This window comes from Spermophilus citellus (genome assembly GCF_964194105.1).
Source record: "Spermophilus citellus genome assembly, chromosome: 9".
In the NCBI taxonomy this organism is placed as follows: domain Eukaryota; kingdom Metazoa; phylum Chordata; class Mammalia; order Rodentia; family Sciuridae; genus Spermophilus; species Spermophilus citellus.
The window spans coordinates 76,691,210-76,709,934 of record NC_138191.1 but is presented as its reverse complement, the minus strand read 5'-3'; positions in this window follow the sequence as shown (position 1 = coordinate 76,709,934).

Sequence of the window (18,725 nt, the reverse complement as noted above, 5' to 3'; positions counted from 1 at the left end):
AGAAGTGGAATGGATGTGAGTGCATGTTTTAAGTCTCTTGAAATGCATTCATTTCCCCTATATAATGTTGGACTGTTACACCTCTATCAGCAGTGTTTGAGGTTTTAACTGAACCCTTGTTTATCCTGTCTGCCAGTGAAATTATTGATATTTTAATTATTCTTTCCATTTTTACAGTAAAAAGATGATATTTTAAAACTTTATTATTTGATATAAGGATTTAATTTGCATTGTAAAAGGGATAAAATTAAGCCCAACAGTGACCTTCCGTGATTTTTTTTTCCCTTTTAGTTACTTTGTATATAAGGTTAAAGCAAACATTCTTTAAAATTTGCTCATTCAGTTGATATCAGTTTACTTTACACCTAGCACTCTTTTATTCTTTCATATTCTATTATCTTTGTTAACAATTATAGTGGTACCTTTATTACATGGTCCTTTGCATTTTTTCAAATGCTTTTCTGTACATCACTATGTATCCAACAGATGAGGAAACTGAAATTTAGAAAACATTGATTAACATAATTAGCCTTTGGGTTTTTAAAATTTTTTAATATACATTTTTAATTGTAAGTGGACACAGTACCTTTATTTTTAGGTGGTGCTAAGGATCGAACCCAGTGCCTCACACATGCTAGGAGAGTGTTCTACTACGGAGTCACAACCCCAGCCCCCAATTGTTTTAAATATATATTTTTTAGTTGTTGATGGACCTTTAATTAATTAGCTTATTTATATGCAGTGCTGAGAACTGAACTCATGCTAGATGAGCACTCTACCACTGAGTTACAACCCCAGCCCAGCCTTTGGGTTTTAATATGCAAACACCAGATTACTTTTATAGATATCTAGAGATCTTAGGAGAATTAATTTATAAACCCTTCTACTATATTGAGTTTTGTGACAAATGGCAAGGATGATAGACTTTCTTCAGCTCAGAGGATGTGGAAAGCACTGCAGGAAACGCCCTTCTCCCTTTCTCATTTTGTCATCACGTATAGTACTTAACCTTCAAGTTCAAATTATTTTTCAAAATGTGGTTAAGAGTGGAGTTGAGGGGTAGACTGTGCATTTACTTATGTGTGAGTTTGAGGGGTGGGGGTAACAAAGAAGGAGGTTAAGAAATAGGAGAAGGGTAATTGAGTCTGGGAGGGTAGAAACAAAATATCTCCTTGCTTTCCATTGTGTTCTGCAATATTTGCTACAAAATATTTGCTATAAAAAATAGGCCCCAGGTAAGTGCTCAGTCTATTGAATGAGAGTTGTAGGAAAACAATCAGAATAATATTTCATGCTTAAGCCCACTAGGGTAATTTCAAATTTCATGAGAGCTCTTGCCAAATGCTTAAAATGTTCTTTTTCCTTGCCTTCAGCACATACCTTACATACCTGTGGCAGTCCATATACTTTTAATGCTATTTAGCATTGGATGTGAAACACCTAGGCTTATATTTTCCATATTCTCTGACAGGGGTTAACTGTACAATAAGGACATTTGGCCTTTTTTGATGCCATTTTCCTCAATAGCTAAAGGATGAGTTGAACATGGGATGGGGAATGGAAAAGGCATTGTAAAAACATGAGCAATTAATTTGGGAGGGTGGGCTAGTGCCAGGAAATAAGACAAACTGAGGCTAAGCTGCTGAAGTACCAGAAAATTTGCAAGCACCACCCTACCCTAGGGAACTTCATGATTACAGTGTTTTATCCATTTATTTTAGTAAAGTCAGAGATGGAAGGAACATCTAGGCTCTCAAGGGGAGTTCCCTTGTTCTAGCTGCAGTTCAAATGGAAAACATGAATTACTTTGTGCAAACTCCTTTCTTGATCTTAAAGAGTCAGTGGAGGTGTCACCTGTGATTTGGGTATAAAAAATTATGAATTTAGCTTGCAGAGGTAATTAGAATGTTTGCAATTTATTTAAAACACAAAGGATGCAATATTTGAAAATGGAAACCATTGTTACAAATTCAGTTTGAAAATATTTACTTCCAGGAACCAGGGTGAAGTCTCCAGAGAACTACTACTAGTTATTAGCTCATTTCTTTTATATGCACTGTGATGAGTCTGCTATTTGCCACTATGGTTTTGAACCACAAATTTCATCTTTGGTTGAAAATCCTCCAAGCGAGACCATGTGCAATTCTCCTAGTCATCACTTATCTTTCAGAAAACAGTCTGGTGAATGGTAAAACTATGTCTCTGGAGTCTTGGTGGGCAAGGATTTAGCTTCATAGTTTGCAGCAGAGCCTGGCACTTGCAGGAGATCAGTCATAGAAACAATGAAAGAAATCAGGAAAACTGCACAAGACATGAATGCAAACCTATGATGGGCTGCCACTCCTGTTAGGATAGAAGGAGACAGTGGTAAAACTAAGCTGTGGCAGCTACAGTGTGTGAGGAGTTCATAGCTCCAGCAGCCCACTGAACTCATGTAGGTAGAGGACAAGATTTAAGGGACCAAGGAGGGCAGAGGAGAGGTGGCGCTAAGCAGTGCCTTCTCTGGGAAGCATTCCCTGATTCTTCCGCCCCCACACCCCACCCCAGTATGGATTCATTGCCACCTTTGAATTCCCAACATTTTCTCAAATGATCTCTCTACACAATGTATTTTATTATAATTTTCCTCAAGTTAGTCTCAAGACTAGACTTTGAGATATGTCAGAATAGGGACTGTTCACATGAGGGTCTCTGGAACCTAGTGCAGATTGCTGATGGAGCTGCATCTCTTCCACTGTGAACTCTCCATGCCATCTTGATAGCAGGCTCCAAAGGTCAGCCTTTCTCATGTGGGCTCCTCAGCCCCACAGAAAGTCTCCGCCTTGGTTTGAGACCTGTTTCTTGTTCTCTTCAACTAAGCAAAACAGACAGTTGGGCCATTATCGAGTAATTCAGGCAAGAGAAGCAGCCAAAGCACATGTTTTTATCTGAGTTACCCAAATTGGCCGACTCCCCAGCCTGCAGTTACTGGGTAATTGCTCAATCTTCCACTTGGCTTTTGCTGTGTAAATGTGGCTACAGAGTCTTTTCATTTCTTCTGAGTGGCTCCTCCCTTCTTCTATCTAGTGCAGCTAACAACATAAGATTTACCTTTCGCCATGTCCCCTGGAACTGTTCTGGGCCTTCAAGTCACATGCTCTGTTAGTCTTCAGAAGGTACTGATGTGTTTGGGAAAGAGCTTGGTCATTGTCCTGTGTGTTCTGGATAACCTTGGCCAACTCTTTGGAGAGAAACAGCCATAGTCCTATAGGATGCACATACATAACTCAGTCATAAATTCAGCAAAATGGGGACATTTTTTCTATTTGGGCCTCAGATACAGAAGAGCAGAAATACCTTTTCCAGTGATCTGTGACCGTGGAACACGGCAGTCAATGGAAAGATCACAGAGTTTGGTTTTCAGGTAGTTAAGGGATTTATCTAAATTCTGTCTAGCCTCTTGATACCTATGTGATCTGGAACACATCATTTACCAATTTATCACATTCTGTTTATTTACTCTTGAAATGTGGCTATAAGCCACCCACCCACTTTTCCACATCTTACTCCCTAGTACAAGTCACCATCTCTAGTTGGGACTGCTGAAATGGCTGCATAAACTGTAGTGATCACCTATAGTCCCAGCTGTTTGGGAGTCTAAGGTGGGAAGATCACTTGAGTCCTGGAGTTCAAAGTCAGCCTAGGGCAACATAGTGAGACCTCAGTTCAAGCAAAACATAACCCCAGAGATTAAAAATAACACAGCAATTTTTCTTCCTGTCTGTCCTAAAATGCATTTCACACATCGATTAGAGCTACTCTGCTTAAAACCCAGTTGGCTCTTTGTATTCAGAAGAAAATACGACATTCTCCCTGCCTTTGAAAGGCATTTGTTTTGGGTGACTGCCATATTACTGACCCCATTACTCTCTAGTTTCCTCTCACACTCCCCGGCCTCCCTCCATGTTGGCCTCTAGAACACCAGTGATCGAGCGGGATAAAATAGGGTTCACCTGTTGTTTTCTGGCTGTGTGACCTTGTTGCTTTATTTCAGTCTGTTTTTTATAAATGAGCACACCAATACCCATCATGCAGGGTTATTCTGAAAATTAAATGCAATCTAAAACATAACAGCAAGTAGCACAATGTCTGGCATACTGTCAACCCTGTACCAAGAAGTGGGGGCTGTAGAGGTGATGGATGGGGTGGGAGGCTGTGAAGTGGGAAAACTGCATTAGAGTTTTCTCTAAAAAAGAATAACTCTCTCCTCTGCAACCAGATTTTCAATTTCAAACCCCAATTTCTGCTGAAATTCAGCCTGAGCCTTTTCATTTGATGTTCTTAGAAATATTCAAACTCCTTCACTTAGCTATCTAGACGTACTGTTAATCCCTGCCCACAACCCTATTCCACTAAAGCCTGGAGAAGCCAGTCCCTTGAAGAAATTTTTTTTTTCATTAGAAACCCAGTCAATCTTGATTGCCTTCCGTGGTTGCTCTCCAGGTTCTCCATATCACTACTTAGCTCAGGGTCCCATTTAATAAGGATTCCTCGACCAGGAGCTCCCAGTCTTTGCCAGAGAAATTGCCACACATTCTTGGACTTCCTAGTGCTGCCCTAATTTCACTGCTAGATGAACAGTGGGATAGCCTGCCAGCTCTGCCAACTCCATTTTTGCCTTTTCAGCAGTTATCCCAGGTCAGTGTTGGCTGTCTGGAGTCTCACCTTTGTGCACAGTGTGTCACATAAATAGGATAATTTTTCTCTCCTCCAAAAGCTCAAGTCTCCACTGCCCCTGGTTTAAGGGTTTCTTTTGGATATGGAATATGAGAATGAGTGGGTTTTAGACCACACACCTTCTTTGGTAATTGGGATTTTATTAAAACTAAATGAGTAAAATTCTGCTTAATAGCAGAGGGAATTGGGTAATTGCTGCATTTTGGGTCTAAATAATAGCACAAAATTACTCAGTTGGCCAGCAAATCAAGCAAAAAAAAAAAACCAAGACAAACCCAAAAGACCAAACCAAATGAATAAACAAATAATGTAAGCAATCTAGCTTCCTTATGAACTACCTTTGCTAGCTTTTGAAACCTCTCCCAAAGTTCCATCTTATCTGATCTGTCAGAGAATATGTGAACCCCAGGACTCAGGAACCACAGAGAGTACTTAAGAATCATTGACACACACGAGGAGCCACATACTCCTTTACAAATCAATGACTAAAAATAAGTTTTAAACAGTGTCTGATTCAGTGGTTCTCAAATTTTAAGATACTCAAGAGTCATCTGAAGATTGAGGAGTGTTAGAAATGGTTCCCAGAGACTCTGATGACACATAATTGGAGTGGGGACCAAAAGTCTCTTTTAAGCCCTCAAGAAGGATTCTGGCAGATGGTCAGAGATTACACTTTTGAGAAGCCCTGGGACAGTAGGAGGTAGTTTAAACAGCTGCCTCATCAGGTGCTAATTCATACTATGTTTGCCCTCATTAGTCATTGTTCATTTATCAAGGATCTACTATGAACTCTGGGGCCTAACATACACTATGCTTACTACTCACAACAATGCCACAGAGTAAATTATTCTCATTCCACTTTACAGATGATACAGTTGAGGCTCAGCATGGCCAAATCACTTTCCTAGTAGGTTGGATTTGAACCAAGGCCTTGGGGTTTTTGTTTTTTGTTTTTTTTTGTTTTTTAACCACGATATTAGTAACAGTGATGGTTGAGAAAGAGTGAAGGGCAGGTGGCCTGGGAGCAAACCAACTAAGGCGCACTCAGAACTTAACCAACTCTGTCGTTTCAAAACATAACAAACAATTGGATCTATTTTGTTTATACCAAAATTCCTTTTTCTGCCTTTATAAAAAAATATCCATGGAATCTTTGGCTGAATTTCTATTTGGCAGGACTCAGTTGCCAAGATGCGAGTCAGTCATTTGGATGAGTATACTTGGTACCCAACATCCACATATTTTCAAATATTCAGACATTTTGGCTAGTCATAGAGACACAGACTTGAGCCGAGTTTTCCAATTTTCAGGTAGGAAATCTGAGTCACTGAGTGACCAAGAGAGGGAGCCAATTTTTTTCTTTTTCTTGGTATATTTCTATACCGGGTGTGCTAGTCTACATGAATGCAACCATTTCTTCCAAAATAGTAAGAATCCAATAGACTTGGTGTTGTCAGAAGTTGTTCCCCTATGAGAACCCCTCTCCTGAAGTTGCTGACATTTGAAAATAAAGGGAATCCATGCTAAAACAGATGTGTCCTTGTGATGGGAGGGAAGATTGTTCACACTGGAGCTATGGCATAAACACTATTGAACTGTGCTCTATTGTTAAAGATAGTAAAGTCTGATGTGCACAGGATGGCAATGCCTGGAGAAGAGTGCAGCCTCAGATTCCAGATGACACCCTCTGAGTTTTATCTTGCCACCAAAGAAGGATGAAAGCTGGGTGACAAAGGCTGTTCTCAAGACTGAGTGGCAGAGAGAGAAGCAGCATGATAGTCTGAGAATTTGCTAATATGATGGAATGGCTTTAGTTCCTACACTGTATGCTGAGCCAACAGCTTGGCAGAATGATTAGTGTTTGTGTAGGGTAAGAGATCCTGAACTGGAAACCTCAGGGATGCTCTGGAAGAATAATAGCAGAGATTTGTATATAGCAGCTGCTTGTTTCATCTCTGTTTCTTGCCAAAGCTACCCCCATCTTTCATCTCTTGAAGCATAAATATTTCTCTCTTGCAACAACAGTTTAATCTCATTTTAATGTCCTTATTTATTAAATGGAGTATGACAGCCTAATTTCACAACCTCATAACAAACTCCACAGCATATCACTGATATGTGAACTGTTTCTTAGGGACACGTGGGGCCATTACACTATTCCCAAGATTTCAGACAGCCTCACTTAAAAAATAATTCATGAATTATTTTACCCTTGTAAGTCAACACCTAATACCTACTGCCCATATAGGAGATTTCACAAGAGAAGAGGCCAATGTTGAACTGATTTTGGCCACTGTTGAAGTTGTCCATCCAAATCCCTTTGAAGCATATTTTGATCAACATTAACTTTCAGCCATGGTGAAATGGGTCAAGACGCTTGTATCACCACCAGTGTAAGATTTCCCCCCAGCCTTTCGGATTTCATTTTGTTTTCCATAATTTTGGGTATAACATTCACATTTCCTTTACCAAGGTATTCTGAGGTTCAGCAGGAATTTGGTTGGGGCCGATTTTCCTTAGCATCTGTCTGAATTCTCCTGCCTTACATACCTTTTAATCTCCCTTCTTTTAGTCCCCCTCACAGGCTCAGTGCTTTGCACAATCTGAAAAGAAAGCAAGCCAGAATTCAGTTTGACACTGTTTGCTGAACAGTGTTCAAAGATCATCTCATTTTAGTCTCTGAATCCAAATTCCCCTCCTTTGCAGATCCTCCTTGAAATGGGCACACAAATAAGCCAGTTTGGGGTCCTCTGCCTGAATCTCCTGAGGAACCTGCTGGGCTCTCCCAGGTGATTTGCCTGCCAGTGAGTGGTCTCTCTGTGGGGTGACTGAGCTGCTCTCCACCCCACCCCTCCCAATGACTACCTAGTTTTACCTTAAAATAGCATTCAGCTGGAAACTAAGGTCAAATTGAATTCTGGCTTGCTTTCTTTTCAGCTTAGTCTCTTGAAGAAAGGCCTCAGGTAGTAAGTGCTGATTGTGTGCATGCTCAGTCAGTCTGGGGAGCCTTTTGGAAGTCCCCACTTTTATTGGTGAAGTCAAGATCTCTAAGGGGGGGGGCATGGGAAGGCGGGTGCGGTGGCAAACGCCTGTAATCCCAGCAGTTCGAGAGGCCGAGACAGGAGAATGGCAAGTTCAAAGCCAACCTCAGCAAAAAGCAAGGCGCTAAACAACTCAGTGAGACCCTGTCTTTAAATAGAGACAAAAAAATAGGGCTGAGGATGATGTGGCTCATTGGTTGAGTGCCCCTGAGTTCAATTCCATAACCCTCCATCCTCGCCCCACCAACCAAATGGCAATATTCACATACATACCAACATATTTAGTGAGCACTAAATAGTATGTGCCAGGCCCTGTGCTGATGTTTGCATATGTAAACTTTTCTTGAATCCTCCCTACATTCCTAGTTAGTATCATCCTTATTTCATATTTGAGAAGACTGAAGCATGAGTCACAAAGTTTTTTGCTTTTTTTTTTTTTCCTTTCTCTCTGGATCTGGGGACTGAATCCAAGGGTGCTTTATCCCTCAGCTACATCCCAGTTCTTGTTAATTTTGAAACAGGGCCTTGCTAACTTGCACAGGCTGGGCTTAAACTTGCACTCCTCCTGCCTCAGCCACGGAGTATCTGGGACACAGTGTGCCACTGTGCCTGGCTTTCTTAGAAGCCACAATGCTTATAAGCAGCAGGATCAAAATTTAAATTTAGGCAGGTAAACACCATAGTATATACTCTTAATCATTATGCTGTCCTATCTTAGAAAGAAAGGAAGGAAGGAAGGAAGGAAGGAAGGAAGGAAGGAAGGAAGGAAGGAAGGAAGGAAGGAAGGAAAGAGCAGGAAACAATTTTTTTTCTTTTTCAGTGCTGGGATTAAACCCAGAACCTCCTGCATTCTAGGCAAGTGCACTACTACTGAGCTATAATGTGACCCCCAAGCCATCTATTATCTCTGAAGAAAAAAGAACCTGATCTTTTAAAATATTCTAATAAAATAATTCTGAGCCTTCTCCCTAACAAGTGTGTTCTTCCTGCCATAGTAGCTTCTAAGATCCCAGTTATCCTCCCTTGTCTAAGGAGCCAATCTTTATTATGATGGTCCTGAAGAGAGAACACTTTTGTTCTGCAGGAGAGTCTCATTTTGGCTCCTGTGCCACATGTCATCGCTGAAACACTAGCAGCCTGATGGGCTCCCATGTGCCCCCACCTCTCAGCCTGGTAAATGAGACCCTGGCACAAGCCCTGTTCACTGAAGAAAGGCCCTGGTGACATCAGGCTCCATTTCTGCTTCTGGTCCACTGTGTGTGTGTGGGGGGCACTCTTCAGGTACAGAAGAAAAGAGAATGTCTCTTTTCCTATACCCCTGCCTAGGTATGCTTAGTTATGGCACCTCTACCCCCATAAACCCAGGTTCTCAGTCATTTTATATGCTTTGTTCTATAGCCTCTGTATTTTACACATACACACCCCAAAGTCATCCTTCCCAAGATACGTTCACAAGGACCTGGAACCTAGAACCAGCTTCTTCCCCTGTCTTTGCCATGTGGTCTTGAACTCTCAGTCCCCACAGCTATCCTATTTCCTGTTTCTCAGTAAATGACATTTTCTCTAGTGAAATCCTCCACACCCACCCCAACAACTTATTATTCATGGTGGAACTAGATAAAGTACCAGAGTACATGGCAGCAGATGGACTGTGTCTCCTCCACTCCTAGTTTTCATGAGAAGAAATGTTCTCTCAAAACTTTTGGGCCATTGCTCCACCTGTTACTTCTCCTTACAAAATAGAGATACTGGATGAGTGAGGTTAGGAGAAGTACCGAAGCTGGCTAGTTCCTCACTGCTCTTTGTTTTAGGGGCCAGCTGCCCTTGGGCAACGGGTGTTCTACCTTGTTGCCTTTAAAGTCCTTGATGACTTTTCTGTGTAGTACTGACGGGTTTCCTGTTAGTGGATCCTAGATTGGCATAAACTGAGCCACTCCACCACAGACAACACTGGAAAGCTTTATGCCCCCCTCCTTGTGTATCAAAAATGAAGAAAAAGGAGAAGGGAGGCAGGGAAGGAAAGCAAATCCAAAAAGGTAATTTACCGAGCTGGTTATAGCTTCTGCCGAAGGCCCTCATTGCCTGGAACGTCTCTGGGGAGTCTAGACCTCCATATGCAACCACTGTGTCTGAACAACCCATCCATGGAGGACAGCAAACAATTCATCTGCTGACTCCTTTCTATCTTCTATCTTACAACATCCACACCAAGTGGTATTAGATTTTCTGCAATAGCAGTTTTTGTCACCTGTTTTCTTTTGACAATTATTTTGGGAAGATGGAGTCTCTATGGGTCCCATGGGTTGGACCTAAGTGACTTCTGGAGCCATTGTGACTTCTGCCACAGAAGAACTCACAGGAGGAAGAGGGCCCAAGTGGTGTTAGAATGAAACAACCTGGGCATTTTCTTGCTGAGTTGCTGAGGACTAGGGACAAGTAGACAAGAGGACAGGTAGGACTTAGCAGATTTGGGGCAATACAAGAGGAGCCTGGTATAGGTAGTAAGTGGTAGGGAAAATCCAGGAAACAGTTTTTCCATATATAATGTTTTTTTTTTTTTGGCCATTTATGGCTACTATATATACTTCATGTCCAAAGAATGACCAGCTGTATCCCTGAAAAGACACTTCAGCCTTGTGCTAGTACTGTGAAGAGTACCAAGATGGGATTTTTATCACAGTTCAACAAAGATATGGAATTGATACTTTATCTATCTATCTATCTCCCTGCCTATGGTGAACTTCAATGATTAAATAGATAGGTAGACAGACAGTGATCTACTTAAAGAGATTTATTTTAAGAAATTAACTCACACAATTATGAAGACTGGTAAGTTTGAAATTTGCAGGGCAAGCTGGTAGCCTAGAGGTTCAGGTGAGAGTTGATGTCCCAATCTTGAGTACTAAGTCTGCTGGGTGGGCCAGGGAGGCTGGAAACCCAGGCAGGATTTATAATTGCAGTCTTGATGCTGAAGTCCTTCACAGGGATACCTGAGTTTTATTGTTTTTTTTAAAAAAATATTTATTTATTTTAGTTGTAGTTGGACACAATATCTTTATTTTATTTATATATTTTTATGTGGTGCTGAGGATTGAACCCAGGGCCTTGCACACACTAGACGAGTGCTCTACCCCTGAGCCAAAACCCCAGCCCCTCAGTTTTAGTTTTGACAGCCTTCTACTTATTGGATGAGGCCCATTCACATTATGGAGGGTAATCTGCTTCTCTCAAAGTTTGACTTGCTATATGTTAATTACACATAATATAAATGTTCTCAGCAGCATCTAAACTGGTGTTTAAACAAACAAATGGGTATCATAACCTACCCAAGTTAACACAGAAAATTAGCCATCATGGGATTCATCCTTCTTCTGGGTTTTATGACATTGAGAATTACCCTCTCGGGGTACTAGGGAATGTTCAAGTTGGTAGACAATCAGAAACGGCAACTTCCTGGCAGAAACCATCGGAATGCATTGACTTTTATCTTCACAAAGCTTCCTTCTGATTCTGTGTGGCTAATCGGTGTTCAAGTTGTGAGGACATTTGGATTATCCAGTGATGAGGTTGCTCAGGTTTCTGGTTAGGAACAGCTATCCAGCTGGACCCTCTGCACACCGTATCCAAAATAAAAGATTCTCACTTAGGGAGCAGGAGAAGGAATGGTTTGAGAGGACATCGTACATAACCCTTGTCACCTGTGTCACTAGAGCAGATTCCTTCAAACTAATGATAAGAGAAGGTGACTTCTGGGAACTTTTCTCATTAATTTCTTAGGCAGCTTTGAAGGGGCATAGAACTGTGATGTCGAGAGTCCCAGCAATCATTACAGCACTGTGTTAAGCATTTGACAGACATAATTCAAAAAGTACTACCAGCTAGGTAGTTAACAGCTGTGAAACTAAGATGGGAAGGAGAATTTCAGAAACTCCCCTAAGTTCCCACTGTGAGGAAGTGTCTGACCCAAACAGTTAGACTGTAACTGGAAACTCTGCTGATGAGCTCTAATAGAGTCAGAGTAAAACTGTACTTAGATAGATGTCTCAGTCATAGGAGGAAAGTGAATGGCTGTATCTTTAGTTGAGTTGCTTCTGTCTGGTAAGAAGCCCTTTTTTGGGGGGGGAGCAGCATCACATTTTCCCAATGAATTTACTTAAAAATTCAATATGTAAGAAACAAAAGCAAAACTGCTACAGTTGACATGAGGTGGAAAAGCAGAGCACCAACTGAGGCTTCCTCTTGTCCCCCCTACAGTCTCCAAGGCATAACAATGCAAAACTTGGCCACAGTAAAATTTGAAAACTGTTAAAATGAGTCCTGTCCCTGACTCAGCATGACAAATAGTATTTATCTGAAAAAAGTCCTCCCTTGAGTAATCGGGTGTTAACATATGGAACTCTTCTTATTTCAGTTTCTGTTGACAGTAGATGCCACAGTCCAAATGAACTCTGAGATAGACCACTGTGGCTGAAAATTTGTTACTAGACTTGTAGGAAATACAGGGTATGTAAGGCTCAAGTTGCTGGAGATTAGGAAGAAACTTCTGGGGAAAGTGTTGGAGGGTCCCTCCATTATCTCAATTCTGGTGGCCAAGTTGGAGAGTTGGGCACTTGCTCCCTCTAGTTGGTAGGCACAGTGGACCAAGAAGGTAAGAATGGAAAGACTTGGCTGGGTACTTTGGCAATGGAGTGGAGAGATGCTCTTGTGTTGCAAAGGGGCTGTGCTTCCAGATTGTGTGTGTCAAAGCACACCAGCACGGAGGATTTCTCAGATTGTGTTCAGTAGGTTTACCCAAAGGGCACTAAAGACTCAACAAAGAGAAGCTTGAGGTGAGGTTCCTAGGGACAGAGGGGAAAGAAACAACCAGCAGACTAAACTCATTCACCTTAGGTCAAGGGAACTGCAGACATGAGACCATCAGGAATAGGGAAGGACTCTTGAGGAACACAACAGAACCATCTTAAACTCCTGTCTGATCCAGGGAGCTGAAGCCATTGTTATAATGAAGCAAGGCCAGAAGTCAGTGAGCAGCTGGGGCCCAGAGAAAATATATAGAAATGTTGTGCACCATTATTGCCACCCCCCAACACACTTTTCTTTGGTACTGGGAATTAAACCCAAGGGTTCTATTCCACTGAGCCACATGCCTAATTCTTTTCATTTTTCTATTTTGATAGGGGGTCTTGCTAATTTGCTGAGGCAATCTAACTTGCAATCACCTGCCTTGGCCTCCATCATTTTCATTTTTAATTATTTGTTTGAGGCTATGATTTTCACTTTTAGTGTCTATTAAGCTTTCTTTTGCCTCAAAAGGAATAGAAAAGTCGTGGGCTTACCCAACTTTTCATCCAGGGCAAGGCACATGTTTAAAGAGGTAATAGATTTAAAAGTCACCTTTGGTTTATATTTATACCAAAATATTTTGCTGTCCAACAACCTGGCTTTACCTATGTTCAGATAAAATATCCACCTGTGACTTCTTCTTATAGATTCTAGTCCAGCCCTCGGGAACTTCTAGATCAAGACTTTCTATGAAACACTTCTTGAATCATTTGAAGAAAGCTTGTCCTTTCTCCCCTGAACTACTTTCCCCTGTGTTCATTTTTCATGGGCCAAACTTCACAGTTCCCCTTCCCCTGTGCCTCTTCCTCTAGACCTGCTGCTGTCTGTCTTACCTATCAACCATATGAATCCTGTGTCTGGGTCCTGCCTCCATATGTTGGGGCATTATTCCTCTTTGATGACTGTGGAAAGAATTCCTTAATGTTCCTCATTGGAAATTTAACCTAATGAAGGCATGTGAGGTCTTTTGGTTTCTCTTCCCTCCAATGTCAAGTTCAGATCCTATTAGATCTTAGGTGTTCCCTAAAAGCTCATGTGTAAAATGATGCAAGAAAGTTAGAAGTGAAATGATTTGTCTTATGGGAACCTTAACCAATCAGTGTGTTAATCTCCTGATAGGAATTAACTGAATGGTAATTGCAGACAGGTAAGGTGTGGCTGGAGGAGGTGGGTTGTTACAATGTGCCTTTAGGCTATATATTTTGTTCTGGGTCTGCAGTCTCATTCTCTCCACCCCTTGCTTCTTTGTGCCCTGTCCTGAGCTACTTTCCTTTGCCACACTCTTCCACCATGATGTCCTGCCTCCCCTCTAGCTCACTGCTATGGCGCTGGCTGTCTATGGACTAAGACTTGTGAAACCGTGAGCCTCCGATTGTTCCTCCTCTAATTGTTCTTCTCGGGTCTTTTGGTCATAGCAGTGAAAAAGCGGACTAAAACAAATCCTGAGGACCTCTGTTATAAAAATGTCTGCTGAGATCTGGGCATAGTCAATGTGTTGTAACTTGGAGCTTTCAGACTCTTAATCAGACGGTTTCCTCAATATCTTCTGGCTCTGCAACTCTATGTGCACTGCTTGCTTCTAACCATCTTTTGAACCTTTCCTTTCTGCCTCAACAAGGATTTTATTCTCCTCTTATTTTGTATTGACTTTGGCATATGTCAGCACTAACCATTCTTGACATCTCAGCCTGTTCTCTAGAAAAACCCTCCTACAACGTTTCAACAGGAACTACCCCCTAGAAATGGTATCAGATAGCATCTGCCATTGTAGACAGCACCATTGCTATTTTGAAAGATATCTTTATGGGAAACAGCTGGCTCTTGCCTGCGCCATCTGACAGATAAACAGCATTATCAAAACATAAGCAGGCTGCTTCTTTCCTGGGATAAAGGAAAACAAGACACCATCAAGTAAACAGAAAGTTATGATCTTTTCTTTCCCCTTATTTTCTTGTATTTAATCAATCTACTTTCTAAAGAGCAAGTTTGCCATCAAAATTTGGATGCAGGTTATTAGATTAGTCAAGCAAACCAGTAATTTATAAAAACATCATCACAAATATAACTCAAACCTTAAAGCGATGAGGAAGGGACTAGCAGCCTGGTCTATTGATTTCAGTACAAGTAGAACATGCAACTGGTGTGTAAAATGCAATTTATGGAAAGGGTGTCAACAGACAAGTTTTCAACATCAAGACCATTATCAGCCAGTAACGGAAACAAACAAACAAAGAAACCTCAAAAAATAAAAGCATGCAACAAAAAGCTACTTAGAATGCAGTGAATATGGGGACCAAAATACTAACCCAAGTCTGTGTGCCAACAAAGCTTTTGAGTACCTGGGTAAAAGTTATCAAATTCTTACATTTCTAGTAAGCATTAACATGTAAATTTGGAATCCAGAAATTCAGACTTCACTTTGGATGTCTTACGTATTTTAATGTTAAAAAATTTTACCATAATGACTAACTTTATGAACATGATACTTTGTACATGTGGAGGCATATCTGAAATGTAATTTCCAATAAATGTGATTTCCAAGTTAAGAAAAAGCATGCAAACACTTTATAATTATGTTGAAGTCATAACCTAATAGCTAATTATGTTGACGTCATTAACCTAATGTTAGTGATATCATAAACCTAATGTTAGTGATATCATAAGAACGATAATGGAAAATATACCAATCAAGAAAAAGATACTCTCTTTAAAATTGATGATATTAATCATTGTTTTCTCCATAACCAGGCTGTAATCACTGTGAAGACGAATACCAGGTTGGTTTTGTTCATTACTGTGGTCTTAGAAATGTGCAGGCCCCCACTAACGGTCATAATTGAATGAATATGAATATTGACCATTTAATAACTCTTTGATGATATTTATTTAATTATTTTTCATTCATTAACAAGAAGGTTCTTTGCTAGGCCTCTGTCCCTATAAGGATCAATAAGGTATGGTCCTTCATCAAGTGGCCTACAGCTCAGGGAGGAAGACAGATGTGTAAATAGAGGACTGTGACACGAAATGTTTACTATTCCAGGAGATATTTGAACAGAACACAGAGGAGAGAATGATTACATCTGGCCTGGGAAATCCCGAAAATCTTTTCAGAGAAGGATTCTGTGAAGCTGAATCTCATGGAATGAGAGGCCAAAGCAATGGTAGAGTGTAGGAAAAACATCTTTAATAAGTACATCTGAGAAAAACATCTTTTTTCTTTAGAATTTAAAGGTCAAGCCTATCTCAATTGACTTTTGGGGGACTTTTGTTTTGCCATTCAGAATCATACAGATTGTTCTCCATTAATCAAAATTATTTTTTTCCCTTTTATTCTTGGCTTCAAAAACAAAGCCACAGGCAGATTCTTTCTCTCAGTCTCACATTTTCATGTTAGGGTTACTTTCTCCCAAATCTGGAACTTGTGATTTTGAAGTAATAGTCAAGCTTGACATTTGTGTCCCTCTACTTATTTTGTTTTCACAACATTGTTTTCCACATTATGGAATATAAATACAATTTTGCATCCAGATATCATTTATTTTGTCCTAAATAAATAACTACTCAAAGAAAGTAATAAAAAATCAAGATCCTTTAAAACAAACCACCCAAACACCGTTAATGTTAGACCACAGAGAAGAAAAATGTGAAGATATACTTGATGGACTGAATTGTATTAAACCATGAATATGTTGATCTTGTCCTTTTTATACCCATGTATGTAAGAACTAGAAGTTTCTCTTAGAGATAAACAAAAACATTGCAATGTTTAAAAAGATGTCTTAATGAATAACATAATCCTCTTTGGGTGAAAAAGCCACTATGTCCTGTGCCAATAGTAGTTTTATCAGCTGACGTATTCGCATGCTTATTTAATATTTTGTTCAAAGGAGTTAAAAAAAAAAGCAAGGGACTGATGATGGTGGTGATTACATGACTCTATACATTTGTTAAGAGTCATAACATAGTACATTTAAAAGGCTGATTTTTATCGTATGGTATGTCCACTTAAAAAAGTTTTAACAAATAAAAAAAGAAAGAAGAGAGGGTGGAGAGAAAGAAAACAGACTCTGAGTTTTATCATTTGGAAAAAATTAAACTTTAGGTCCTTCCCTTGACACTGCTCTGGATTTCTTCCCAAAAGGCAATCACTTGGTACATTTTGAGCAGAAAAATTAAAATCCATCACCCACACAGCTAGGCCAAGAAAGGAGAGAAAAATTGGGATTTGACAAGATGGAAAAAAAGATCCAAGACAGGAAATTGACTTGGTCAGATGTGTGGAAAACCAAGGCAACCCACCAGGCCATTAATGAAGGTCCCCATAAGATGGCCTTGCCTCTGCACCCCACCCTTGGCTCCACACTCTGCAGCTGGAAGGATTTATTTCACAGCAGTCATGCCAGCACCTTCCAAAGGAAACAGGGTCAGGGGATGCTGCAGAAGAGGCACAGGTGGCAACCTGGAGGCTCTTCCTTAGGGGGCGGGGGTGGGGGAGGAGGAGGGAGGGATTCAACCATAGCCAGCACCCTTCATCTCTGACTAAGGAAACTGAGTCACACTAACAGAAATTACAGCTCCAGAGAAGAGAAAACCCAGTTAAGGAGGCTTTTTAGCCTTAGAAACCAGTAGAAGCTGCATCTTTTCCTTTCTCTTGTTACTGAAACATGTTGAAAGGCAGAGTTTACTCTGAGGGTGATCATTAGAAATGACACAATGATAACAGGATGGAAATGTGTTAAGAAGGATATGGCAGTAGCTCACTGTCACTGGACAGAAGCCAGTGTTAGATCAATATGGCACAAAGATTAGCCACAGGGAACACAAACAAATGCAAAACCAGGAAGTGCCCCAAGCAGAGAAGGGCTTTTGGCATAACTGATTGGGAAGGATTCGAACTGATTCTTGAAAAAATGTTTTAGACTTTTACATGGAAAAGGGGAAATATATATATAGCCAGTCTTGCGTACAGAAAATAAAAAATAAAATTTCTGCACGTTTGAATCCTATCTCTACCATGAGCCAGGTGGTATTGGATAAGTTCATTTATTTATGCCTCAGTTTCATGATCTGTAAAATGGGAGAGAATATTAGTACTTATTTCATATAGTTTTATGTATTTTTTTTCAGAGTGGAAAATTAGAAGTTTATTAAAGGGCAGCAGAAAAGACTTCTCCCTGAGGAAGAAGGGGACCCAAGAGGTGGAATCCGTGCAAGTGCGGTTGTCTCTCCATTTTATAGTTTTCGGTGATGTAATGTAGGTGGGAAGGCCCGAGGGGTTGGGACACAGGTGGGCCAAAGAAGTAATCTGGGCACTTCCAAGTCAGCATCTTCAAGTTTGCTGTTCATTAACATTTCTTTGGGATGGGCTATCTTCAAATCTGTTGGGGGCTGTTTCCTGGACTTCCATTAACATTCCGAGAGTTGCTCAACTTTTCCGGGAATTCATTCTCAGCATGGCCTCCATTTTAGATTTTACTCGATATTAGACTAGATTTACCTAACTACACTGACTACCTAACTTTAAATCTGGCTTCATTCCCCCCTCTAATTTTGGGAACTCCTTACGGCTGTGAGGAAGGGGGACGAAGATCATTCTGGCTTCTTCAGGCTGAAAGGGGATGATGCTGGGCAAGCAGTTTGGAGTCCCCTTTAAAAATCGGGTCTATCGAGCGGTCCATGATAGAAGACCGATTGAGAAGTAATAGGCTGGAGGGCCATTTGAGTGGATGGGTGGTCTATAAGAGAAACAAGAATCCATTAGTACTGGAACCAGATTGATGTAGCAATAAATGTCACAGCACAGGAATATGTCAATGAGTATGATGCCAAAGACAGAGACTAACAATCTTTTCCACCAGGAAGTACCAGAGAACCAGGAGCTAAGATATTGTTCCCATGACAAAGTTGGTGAGGACATGGCTTTTATCTGAGCATGTAAATCTTTAAGGATATTTGTCACATTGCCAGAATTGTCAGGGATGTAAACACAACATTTAACTTTTAGGGTTACAGATGTCCTTTCCCTTAAGATATAGTTTAATAATTTAAAAAAATGTCATCTGATCTTGCAAAATCCTTTTTCTAGTATGACCTCTGTGTCTAATAGAGAAACCTTTAATTCTG